At 46.9% G+C, this 12,767-nt stretch overlaps 1 protein-coding gene across 1 annotated transcript in view; it reads left to right on the top strand.

The window, feature by feature from the left end:
• Positions 1 to 5,852: 5,852 nt before the first annotated feature.
• Positions 5,853 to 12,767, top strand: part of FAM241B (family with sequence similarity 241 member B) — a 136,370-nt gene continuing 129,455 nt past the window's right edge. The window contains exon 1 of the mRNA XM_069610699.1: positions 5,853 to 5,975. The gene's annotated coding sequence lies outside the window, so the exon portion shown is untranslated. The remainder of the gene's footprint in view (positions 5,976 to 12,767) is intronic.

The raw sequence follows: 12,767 nt of genomic DNA on the forward strand, positions 1-12,767 counted from the left end.
GGTGGACTGCTGGGGACAAAGGAAATTGGCACAGATGACAAAAGCCCAAGCAAAGACCATTGGACCGAAATCCTTCAAGAGTGTATACTCTTGCTGGAATTGGAGAGCTTTGTGGCCATTTTTGCTAGAACCGCTATAAAAGCACTGCCACTCCATGGCGCATGCTCAGCATTCTGGAGATAAACGCAGTCACCGGCAGAGCTTACCTGTTCAGACTTGGCTTGATAACATCTCCGCCTGGGACCTCTTCCATCACGGTGGCAGAGAGCTGGTTGCTCGCGCGATTTCTCTGCCATCTGAGCACCCGCCTGAACTTTCGACAGTTAACTGGCCTAATACCTGAACACAGGAGAACTAAACAGTAGCTGAGTGTCCCAGGCTCACAACCTACTCATATCTGAACTATTCGCAATTGAGCGTATGGCAGATCTGATCAAGCACCGCCACAGGAGGCAGGGAATTTGGATATCGGGCAGCCGGAGATAATTTCGATATATGCAGATGAAGTGTTGTTGTACGTCAGGGACCCCCAAAATAAAATACACCATATTATGGAAGGCATTACCCAAATTGGGAAATGTTCTGGATTTACAGTGAATTATGATAAATCTGAAGTTTTTCCCTTGCCTGACAGCACATCCAGACCTCTGTGGGCTTTTCCACTGCAATGGGCACCAGACTGCTTCAAATATCTAGGAGTCATTGTCTTCAGGGGCAAAATTACACTGATGACTGATAACTTTGATGCCCACACAACATTTGCAAACAAGAAAATAAGACATTGGTCATGTGTAACAATGTAATTTGCAGGTCGGTTAGCGCTGGTCAAAATGATATTGGTGCTGTGATTAACCTGATAGTGTCATCACTCCTTCCCCAGAGGTAGCCTCTCCTCATGTTGCCAGGGGACGGCAGCCACTACCTGATCCTGACCCTAGGGGTGGCTATTTGAGGGATGACCACATGGGGGAGACGAGCCTCAGAAGCACAAATCGACATCATTGGGTGAGACATGGTATCCCCCATTCCCTTTTAGGGAAATCTTTTCTATTCCTTATACCTTGATGGCATACTGTGATCATCCCCTTCAACAACCCGTAAAGCCTGCTGAAAGTATCCCTCAAATTTCCGTAACAAACAGAATGATAAAGACTGAGATGAGGAAGAGGAGCCTAGTAATGCTGAATACTCAGAAGAACTAGAAGAAGCAGCTAGTGCTCCGAGGAAGCTGATTGGCTCTAAGCAACTCCCTTCCTTGAAGCAGGAGTTTAAAGATGGAACAGCAGAAAGTTAATGGGAGAATCAACCAGCTAGTAACTGTGAAGTCCACATGAAACGGGGAGACTCCGAGAGGAGGAGGACTGCAGGAGCTGGTTCGCCGTGCTGGGATATCAGCAGGAAGCGGACCCTTCCTGCAACTGTGGGAACTGAGAAGCAGTGCCAATACCGCCTATACATGGAGAAGGGCTCAGGAGCGAAGCTGGAGGGAGCCACAAAGGACATGGAAGCCACCATACAAAGCTAATAAGCCCGCGAAGTGAAGTTGGGATGCCGGGCTGCTTCTGTATGTTTACGGCGAGAGGTCCGGAGAACGCCAAAGAAAGCTGGTGAGCCCCAAGAAGGGAAGCTGGGTCTCTGGAGTGCTTCGGCAGCTCCATCATGTACCGATACGAGGCAGTCCCAAAAATCGGGTGACCCAGATCAAGGAGGTTGGGTCACTGGGACATTTGATAAAAAAAGCAAATTAAAGTGGGTTTGAGACCCAATACTTTAATAAAAGCGATGCACAATATTGGAACTGTATGAATATAAGAAATACAAGAATAAAGAGAGAACCTGGCAGGGGAGTATTTCAGGTGTCTGGACATTTGACAAAGGAAGTATATGAAAGTGGGTTTGAGGCAGTGTTTGGATAAAAACGATACAGACTATTGGAACTGTGTGAAGGCAAGAAATACAGAACAAAAGAGAGAACCTGGCAGGAGAGTATACCATGTATCTTGTGAGTCTGGGACCCGTACCCAAATTGTGTACATGATCTACACAAAAGGACCTGGCAGGAGAATATACCAGGTGTCTTGCAAGTCTAGGAGCCGAACCCAAATTGTGTAAAGGAAATACACGAGAGAACCTGTCAGGAGAGTATACCGCCACAGGAGGCAGGGAATGTGACTCAGAGAATCCAAAGGAAGAGCCATTCCCTTAGAATTTTGAGTTAAATTTTGGGACATTTTGAAAATAGAATCAAAAGGAACATTCATGCCCTTAGGATTTTAAACTGTATTGCATGTCATTTATCTGGGAGTGAATGTCAGCATATCATAGGTAACCACACCCCCTGCTGCTTTCATATGCGTTTCCCAACACACCGCCACCACTCCCATGGGTAATAACAATAAGAAACACTCTGTCTCATGCCACCCATGAACTGCTTCATGGAAATCTGCAATGTCATTTGCCCATAGAACTGTGTTACGTTCCTGTTGGGTGTTGCCATGGAGATGTTGGTTCTTGGGACACAGACCACAGCGCACGCCGTTGAGCAGGAGCCGTGTCCAGTGTTGTCAGGTGACTTGATTTCCATTTAAGCTCCTCCTTCACAAAACTTTGGTGCTTCTGATTGTTTTCACGTAGATACCTTGTATCACGCATTTCTTGAACCTGTTTTTTGTGTACCGACTTCAGTCTTGTTATACAGACTTGCCCTGCCTCACCCCTGAACTAGGCTTGATATCCTGGTCTTCGACGATGCTTTATTTCACAGACTTCTTTGCCTCTCGTCTTGCACCGCGATGCCAGAACCCTGCCGATGCGAACTTCATTCCTGGATTGCCTTTCCTTCTCGTTCTGTCATTGCAATTGTTGCTTGTTGCCGAATACAGTTTCCTTTTGGACTGCCTTGCGCTACCCCCCTAACCCGCCATCTGCTACCCGCTTCCACCCAAATACAGTGCACGGACTAGAGACTGCCTCACATGCATATCCTTACCCGATTTAGGTGTACGCGTGTTGTCGTGAATAGGTGGAGCACCTGGACTTTTTGTGGACATTTATTAGGTGTCCTTGTGCCGGCGGGATAGTATCCTGGATTTCTACAGACTGCAGGAAAAACCTACACCATCCGACTCCTATCCACACTTGTGGTAAGAACTATCCCATATTGTAATTTTTTTCCTACATTTTTTTCCTACTCTGTTAATTTTGTTGCCACACTTACCTGGGTTTGTTTATTTACAGGGGACTGTACATATCCATTTTAACGGGCACACTACTGGTATCCTTTATCTTGCATTTCTGTCAGGTGAGAATACCTGGTATTCTCAGTATTGTCTCACGTGTATCGTACCTGTGCTTACATTGATTCATTGTCCTTTCTTTTGCAGCCAGTGGTGCTCCGTTTGCATCCTCCACATCTTTTGATTAATTGATCCTTCTGCTGGTATTAATTGGCTGACCAGAGGAGTACATTAGTCGGAAGAATTATTCTCCTACACTACACGTGCGACTACCAGTATCAGTACTACGTCTTTTCCATTAGTTCGGTAGGGGCTACTCTGACAGTGAATTACAACACCAAGAGGTGAAGGTTATCTTCTTGCTCTACAAAGAACATGGTTATTATTTTGGAACGTTTGTTTTGGTGGAGAGAAACCTGGGGAAAGAGGCCATTCCCTGCAACTGTGAATAGTATCTATTTGAAACCTCTGTTGGATTTATACCTTTTTGTTGAACTTGAACATTTGTGCACTTTACGTTACCCTTAGCACCTTATAGGCACCTTATAGTTATTTTTAGAATAAGAGGGCTAGGATAGGATTTCGGACACGGGACATTTATTTTGCTTCGGACATTTTAACACAGGACAGCCCCTTAGTTTTTGGCTGAGGTAGGGAAATACCTCCTAGAGTAGGGCAGTCAGGCATTTCCCAACCCCCTCTATTATTTGAATACATGGTTGTAACCACAAACATGAGCCCTCTGTGTTCGCGTTGCATTCCTAGTTCCTCACAGTGCCCAAATTATTCTATTTTTCTTAAACATACCAACGTGGCTGGGTAGGCAGTTTTTTAGGGATCTCAATAGTGACATGTCCCAATTCCTGTGACATTCTGGGGCAACCTATTGGTATGGGACAGATGGAGCCCACCACATGCCAAGTTAGAAAAGGCAGCAGCGGGAGACTCAGACATAAAATCGCTGGTCTTAGACAGTAGTTACAAGAATGACTGCCCATTTAATCCCATGCAGACACTGCTGTTAGGCTGGAGAGCCATTTTTGTGAGAACCAATGCTAACTACCCCTGCTACCGTTGGCTGCCACAGTGGAATTTCCCTAACTTCTCCCGCACACAGGACGCCTCGTTGAAGTCGCACTGGAATGACGTGAGGTATCACACAATAGGAGATTTGTTCCTGAAAGGGAAGTTCTTGACACTACAAATCTGGAGGGAGGGATATAAGGGTACACCCACGGAAATACTGCAGTTTTATAACTTGAGGGCAGTGGTGCAAAAACGGTGGAAATGCTACCCGGTAGAACCTCCAGAAAACTAGCTACTTGTCCTCATATCCAACTCCTACGGATGTTAGAGAATACTAGCTACCCTGTATGAAGGGATTTTTGATTGGACCGCAACAGGGGTAGCTACGGCTCGAGTGAAGTGGGTGGCAGAATTGGAGCTAGACATAACAGATGGGCAGTAGAATCCTATGTGTTCGTTCACGAAATCAGTGTTAATGAATATGAGGATGAAGTTAAATTCAATATAAGATCCTACATATACTACATTATACGCCACGTAAACTGAGGAAAATATACCCAGACCATGATGGTCATTGCCAACATGTAGTTGTGAGGATGCAGGATACGCACATATGTTATGGAGCTGCCCAGAACTTGTTCACTTCTGGGAACAGATTTATATACCAGCTACTATAGTTGAGAAACAGCTGGAGAAATCGCCTATGAGTGTATTATTTGGAGTGTGGGGCAGTATCCCAGAACAGCACCTGAGGGCTTTCTTAAATATCGGATGTATGGTGGCTAAGCGATGTATCCTACTGAAACGGAAAGGCCAGCAACCTCCAAATGAACGTGAATGGTTGAGAAATGTAACATGGGTTAACGATTGTAAAGACACGTATGCAACAATGCAGCTGAACTCGTTGCGTCCTAGAGATATATGGTGTGAATTCCGAGCATTCCTTGCTAAAGACTAGCTAGCTGGGTTATATTCCAATGGCGTTGGTAAACTCTGAATGGGTACTGCCACAGTTGAATAATGTCTGTAACGTAATGATAGTACTGTATCACGTCTTGTTCATATGTTTAATATGTGCTTGACGAACTTAAAGTAAAAAAAAAAAAAAAAACTAAAAAAAAATATGCTGATATGCTGCATAAAAAAAACGAACACAACCAGCCTTCTATAAAAACGCTTTCAGGAGTCTTCCAAGATGCCTGGGGTCCCATTGACACTCATTACTGAAAGATGTGTGCGTTGTTATGGATTATTCATGTAAATGCTGTTCACCCACATTGAGGATGTATTTTCGATTTGGTAACTAAACAGGCAGAACCAGACTTGACAAAGAAATGCTGCCAGGAAATTGAAGACTCCCTCCGTGTGCCATAGACTAAAGGGCTGTGAAAGAGCAGTTTCTCTAATGAATACGCATCTGTTTTTCTAACGCACATTTTACTCACAGTATACAACCAACAGCACAATCACCGGGGCACTGAGAGCTGTAAAGTTTTCTGTCGTTAGATGTATTTTTTAGTGGAGCCTGCAGAGGCGTTCGTTCGGCTGGCAAGAGCACGCAGCGCTGGAGAGACGTTCTGGTTAGAAGTGGAAATGCTGGGTTCACTTCCACTTCCTGTTAGACTCCAGTACAGAGTATTCAGCATTATCAAGTCACGGAAGTGAGGAAGCGAAGGCTGTCACGAGAAATCAGAAGGAGGTGTCACCAGAGAGGTGAGAATTCATTTACAAAAGGAAGCTGTTTGTTGGGATATCAGCGGGATTGTGTGCTACAATAGGATCCGCGAGGAAATGAGCGGCGTGCTGTTTTGCTTCTGCAGAGAACGGCAGCAGGGAGGAAAACATCTGAAACGACGCTCGGGAGGTGCACAGACCAAAATGGGCGTGTATAGCAAGAAGAGGCAGATCACTGGATCATGTCCCCGTTTACGTGCTAGTTATCCAACTAACTGTTTACGCGCAAAAAAAAATGTGCAAACAGCGGTGCCGAGAAAAGGATGTATGGCTCAACAAGGTCGAACACAACTAGAGATTAGTACGTTTGGAGGAGGGGCAGGGGAGTATCCAGCATAACCTGGGCACTTGTCCATCTTTTTACCAACATGCTTGTTCATTCCCTTTGCCCCTTTTGCTGTCCCACCCCGAAAAGGTGCAGAATGAGACATGTTTTCTTTGTTGGCATAAAAAGGCTGCAGATTTATTTTCACAACATAATACACTCAAAACACTGCAAACAAACTCGTAAAAATAGTTCTGAAGGTGAGGCGACTGCTCCAAACTTTGTTTCCCCCTTTCCCAACCAAGTTAACCGTAGGCCAAAGCTCCCCCAACCATTATTGTCTGAGCCCCGCCTGCCCTTGCAGGTGTACATGGGCTTGGGGAGTGCCGTTTAGTCGGGGGAAGCTGACCCCCATATTGCTACCTCCAACGCCCCTGCTGCATAGGCCCCCAAGACGCGCTGGCCCGAGAAGAGCAAAGACCCTTCCGGCTTTCCCACAGGTCATTCGGAATCTGTCTGTTGCCATTTGCCGCCAAAACACTGCCACGCCAAAGGTGGGTCCCCCCTTTCCCATTTCATAATTCCAGAAGCTTTGTGCACAGATTCCAGTAAAACGGATCCATGCCCGTTGATAACAAATGCACTCTGTCCTTCAAATAGTATTCCAGGGATTTCAAATTGATCAGGCTGTGCCTGATCTGGGGAAAACCTCTGCCCCTGCAAAATTTCGCCATAGCCCCATTCAACTTCCTCCTACACTTTTCCACTGCTGAATGGCTTTCAGCGCCCCTCCATTCCTGCCTTGGAATGATCTCAGACCGCAAGGTCTCGCCCAACTGTGAGGACAACTCCTGCAACGAGAAAATCATCTCCTTCATCAAGGCCCCCCTTCCCAGGTTTGTCAAATAATTGCCCCCTAGATGTATAATCAAGACATCAGGCCTGTGCTGCTTACCCAGCAATTTGTTGATGTGCCCTTACAGCTGTGCCATCTCATTCCAAGCAACCCGTGCCACCAAATCCGGTACTCGCCGACGGTCAATTCCTCTCTTTCTGCCATCCAGCTTGCCCCTGCCGTAGACACAAAAGAATGCCCCACTACCCAAACAGACCGTCTCCTCCTCCATGCTGCTGTTAGTTGGAAGGAGATGAGAAGGAGGTTGTTAACACTACTTTTTATCCAGCCTGATGTACCTCCTGAAATACCCAGACTGCCGTCCCTTGATTCTTATGATTGCTTCCTGGCCCATGCCTACCTTGGCCGCTGATGTGGCTGCCACTATCCTGAAGGAGTGGGAACCAAACACGCCTCCTGTTGCCCCCATCTTCTCCAATGCCATGTCCATGACCCTCATGAATTGAAAACGGCTCAAGGCTGACCCATCCCCGTCGCCATTTCGCCTTGAAAGGCCAAGAACTGGTCCCAGCACCCCTTGTACCGATTCTCCCCAATCATGCCCCACCACTGTGCCTACTGCTTGCCTCTGTATATTTCCCCCAAAATTTCTCCCATTGTAAATGAGAGTCAGCAGCCACATTTTTTACTCCAGGAATGTGTTGTGCTCTAACTTCAGTGTTCAATTTAAGGAGGCTTGTTGTCAGTTCCCTCAGTAACCTCAGCACCATCTTGTTGCTGGATGTCCCTTGATTGATGATCTGGACCACTGCCAAGTTATCGGACCAGAGCACCACCCTCCTATTTGTTAATGACTTCCTCCACAATTTGAAAGCCACTACAATAGGGATCAGTTCTAGTAGCGTGATGTCCCTGGTTATCCCTCCTGGTGCCAAGATGATGGCCAGGCCTGGCCGCACCAGTTGCTCCCCAACATGGCCCCAAAACCATGTGAACCTGATGAGTCAGTGAATAGCTTGAGTTTCTCGCTAGTGGCCCTCTGCTCCCTCCACAGCAGCACGCCGTTGAAGTCGTCCAGGAACCCATCCCACATTCTGAGGCCCTCTTTCACCTCTGCCCCCAGCCGCACATGCTGAGATGCTTGTTGCAACCCCACTGTTTTGAGCTCAATACTCCTAGCGAACACCCTGCCCTGCCGGGATGACCTTCCCCGCAAAATTCAGGTCCCCCGCCAATGACTGGAGCTCCTGCAGGGTGGCCTTACTCCTGCCCCTCAACTCCTTGATCATTTCCTTCAGCTTCACCACCTTGTCCCTTGGCAGCCTACACCTCCCTACCACTCAGTCGATCTTAATTCCTAGGAATGTAAGCCTCGTGAGTGGCTCAAGTGTCTTCCCCCTTGGCCAGTGGGACCCCCATTTCCTCCATCAATGCCTGGAACATGTTCATGAGAGATTCACACTCCCCTGTTCCATCTCCCGGTGAACAAGAAATATTCAAGGTAATGCATCACTCCCCCACCCTGTGCCCCCTGCTTCAGAGCAAACTCTAAAAAGGTACTAAAGTTTTCAAGTAGGCGCATGAAATGGCGCAACCCATCGGTAGGCACCTCTCATAAAAGTATTCGCCTTTTACTTTGAAGCCCAGCAAATGATAGCTCTCCTTGTGAATCGGTAGTAACCTGAAAACAGACTCAATGTCAGCCTTCCCCAATAGTGTGCCTCTCGCTGATGACCTCACCAGCTCTACGGCATCGTCAAATGAAGCATAATGGACCCTGCACATCTCTTCGGCTATGCCGTCGTTAACAGACACACCCTCGGGGAAGGAAAGTTGCTGTATTAGGTGAAACAGACCCTCCTTCAAACCCAGCGGTGACACTACCAAATTCTCCAATGGCGGGCAGGTGAATGGGTCTGCCACCCTCCCCAGCTTGATCTCCTTAGCAACCTTTTGTGCCACAATTTCAGGCATTCTCAATGCTGACTTTAAATTGTCTGCTTCCCTGCTCCCCACCGCCCCTTCATAACGGATCCTGAACCCCACCTGAAACCTTCCCAGAGAAACTTTGCATCTGCGCTGTTGTGATACGTATTTAGAAAACAAATCAATTTATGCAGGAGTACAGGTGTGGGTAAGTGGGTCTCAATTACGCTTAGCCTTCTTTTTGGGTTTCACGCTACTCCTATGCTACCCCTTGCCAGAAGGAGAGCTGTGGCCCCCTGGACTTTTGCCACCTGTGTGTTTAAATCTATACGCTTTGCCAAAGGGGCAATACCCGTCTGCAAATTGACAGCACACGCCTGCTCCCCCTGATAAATGGGACGACTATTCCAGGAGGAGCGCCCGCGAAAGGACTCCCTTCCCTGTAAGACCCTATGAAGCTAGAAAAATGAGGCTTCTCGCCCTGAGTCTTATCCCCTGTCTCCCTTGAAGGTACCATTTTCTCAATGTACCCCTTCACGTCGACCTCATCCCAGGATAATTTTGAGCCTGAAACCCCTGTCCTATTTTAGCCAGCTGTCACCACCATAATGTATGTATGTACTGCTCATAAGCAAACAATGCCCCTGCCTCCTGTGGGAATTTTTCGATCATGATGGATTCCAGCATCCTGAAAGCTGCCAACTCATTGTGGATGTTCTCCTCTACCTTGGGCCTCTCCCTGTCTTTCTTCTCCCTCTCCTTCTCTGATAGTTTGCGTAAGCCCATCCCCACCGGTTCCATCCAACGGAGAAAAGATCTAAAAAAACTCCTGCCAAATCCTTTCCTTGTAGGCCAACGGAATGTGCCAAACCAAAGAGTTCCCTGCAGCCCGTACTGGAGCAAAGCCCAGCATTGCCCTCCCATACTGAGTGGCGTCACCCCCACATGATACCCTGTCTTTGGCTGTCTGCCGGTGCTGCTGTTGGCTGCAGCACGTGACTGACCCCCCCCAGCAGGGGTTTCCCTGGATAGAGTGGCTGCTTGATTAACCCACACCATCCCCTGCCCTTGGCTAACAGCCAGTGCTGCCAACCCCTGCTGCAAATGGCTAACCCCCCCCCAATGTTTTCCCCCTGGGTATTGAGGAGGCTTGACCCATAGCCCCAGGGCTTGCCCCACCCCCCAACACCCTCATCCTCTGATTATCAGCTTGCTGGTGCACAGCCTCAGCATTCCTCCCGACCTGATTAAAAGCATTTACATTCCCACACAACACTTGATCATTTCCCCATGCCTGCAAGCACTGCGTGAACACATACCTTTAACCTGCTCCAAGGATGCAGGTCCCTCTGCTGCCGCTGCAGAGTTGGCCACAGGTGCGCTGGGTGCACTGCCGCTACTCTTTGGAGCCTCTACAGGTAAGATCGCCGGATTGGCCACAAGCTCCTGCTCTACTCCCTTGCCTCTCGCCCCTGTCGTTTTACGCTTCTTGGCCTCCTCTGCCTGTTGTGTTTTCGCCTTAGCGGTCAGAGTCCTCTTCATCCTTCTTGGTGGCTCCTCCTCCTTGTTGGGCCCGCCTTCCTCGTCTTCCTCAATGGCCTGGATCTCGTGCAGAGCCTCCTCTGCTGAAAAGTTAGGGAACAGTAATGGTGATTCTGGCCTTTGCCTAGGCCTTGCTGCTTCATCGCCCAACTGCAACCAGTTTGGTCCATGCTTGGTGGTTGCCAACCGTGCCATCAATATGAACCTCTCCAGATCTTTATCAGGGCAGCAAAACCCCTAAGCCTGAGTGGACATATTTCTTGTCGCCGCAGGCACCTGGCAAAAACACTTTAATGGATTCTTTCCTCAGCAGCCTCCTGGCACATGCACTCCAGATGATTCTTTCTTCAGCAGCAGCCTCCTGGCACATGCACTGCAATGATTTCCTTTGGCAGCAACCCAAAGGCAATAAGAGTTATCCCGCAAATGCTTTCTTGTTTAGGAAAGATGATTGCGGGCAAATTATACAGAATGTTCAGGTTACAGCAGTCTCACAATGCAGTGTGTCTGGCAGTAGCCTCCAGGCACATGCACTGCCCACAAAGGATTATTATAAGGGTAAATGTGAAAGTGCCTGTACAGGACCAGTTGCAGCGGCAAAATGCTGTATAAAAAAGCGGACCGGATTCCCCTGTGTTCTCTTACTGCTGCTTTGTTGGTTAGCGACCTTTGCCAACGTCTCTTCCCTCAGTCGCTTTCAAAACAAAGCATTTCATTTGAGCCCCACTAATATATATATATATATATATATATATATATATATATATACATGTCCTGCGGTAGCGTCCATGTAGTTATGTTTAAGATGCTCTACTGCTAGCAAGAGCACTTTTTGGGTGGCTTATAACTTTGGCGCCGTTTGACTAATCCTCACCAAAAGTAAATAGCCACCTCTGAATGATTATGCAAAGTTTGGTGTGATTTTGTCAAGGTGGGAAAGTTATACAGGGGTCCCAAAACTTTTGAAATCCTCCTAGACCAAATGGAAAACCTTGTTTGCTCATTCCTACAGCCCAAATTACTAGACGGATTTGTAGTTTTCAGATTTTTTCTAAATGGCTAAAAAGTAGGTCAAATAAAATTAGTTAGATCTGCGTCCGGTCCGCGGACTCACTTCCTGATTCAGTGTTTGCGGACACCTGGATCATAGAGCAGTGTGATGTTCGTGGACATCGTACACGCCTGCTCATTTGTCAATAAAAAAACGTGAGGTGCGTCAGAACTTTTGAAACAGACGACATGTTGGATTCGCAGACTGCACCCATAGTCGGCGAACATCGCGGTAAAAATATATATTAAAAAACCACAATATTATTTGTATTTGTTTTATAAAGCACCTTAATCCAAGGTGCTTTACAATGAAAAACAAAATATACATTAAATATGGACCAGTAGAAGCAAGAATGGTAAACATGAGTCAAACCAGAAAATCAGCATGTAGAACAATTTACATATGAGAAAGAGGAGGCGGGGTGGAGAAAGAAGGTTGAGTAAAGTGAATAGTAGGAAGAAGGGAGATTTAGAAGAGAAGGGCAAGATAAAGAACACAGAGAAGGGTAGATGAAAGGGAAAGAAGGGTGAGAGGGAGGAAGGGGATCAGGGGGGAGTGAACAAGAAGAGATTTCAATGAGGAGTGGAAGTAAGAATAGGAAGGGGAGGAACGGATAGAGAAAGGTAGGAAGTTCCAGTGTAAGGGGGCAAGGAGCTGAAAGGAACGGAAACGAGAAGAGGCACAAGGGGCTCACTTGTCAAACTAATTAAACAATCTCGGGGGTGATGAGGAGGGGATGGAATATGGCCATAAAAAGCTAGAAGAGTTTATTTTTCTACTTCGAAGTCCACAAACATCTTAGATGTTCGGGATCCTTCCTGTGATGTTCACAAACATGCAAAACGTATGTGGTCATCCATGCAAATTTCTGGGTCAGTTAAAAGCAGTTTTTGGATGGGTTATACTTTTGGCGCCCCTCAATTAAAAGGCATGAAATTTTGCAATATGATTCTGAGGGGGCAACATTCGAAGGGGGGGGTCCTAAAACATATAAAAGGCTAATTAATTTGCTGCTTTTTGAAGAATCTGCACACAAGGTTGCTAAAAGACCAAAGACCCAACCTTGAATGTTTGTGCAAAGTTTGAATGGATTTTGTCAAATGGGGCTAAGTTATGACTATTTTTTGTATG

The sequence above is a fragment of the Ambystoma mexicanum genome, chromosome 8, assembly GCF_040938575.1.
Source record: "Ambystoma mexicanum isolate Mex_15411 chromosome 8, UKY_AmexF1_1, whole genome shotgun sequence".
Classification (NCBI taxonomy): Eukaryota; Metazoa; Chordata; class Amphibia; order Caudata; family Ambystomatidae; genus Ambystoma; species Ambystoma mexicanum.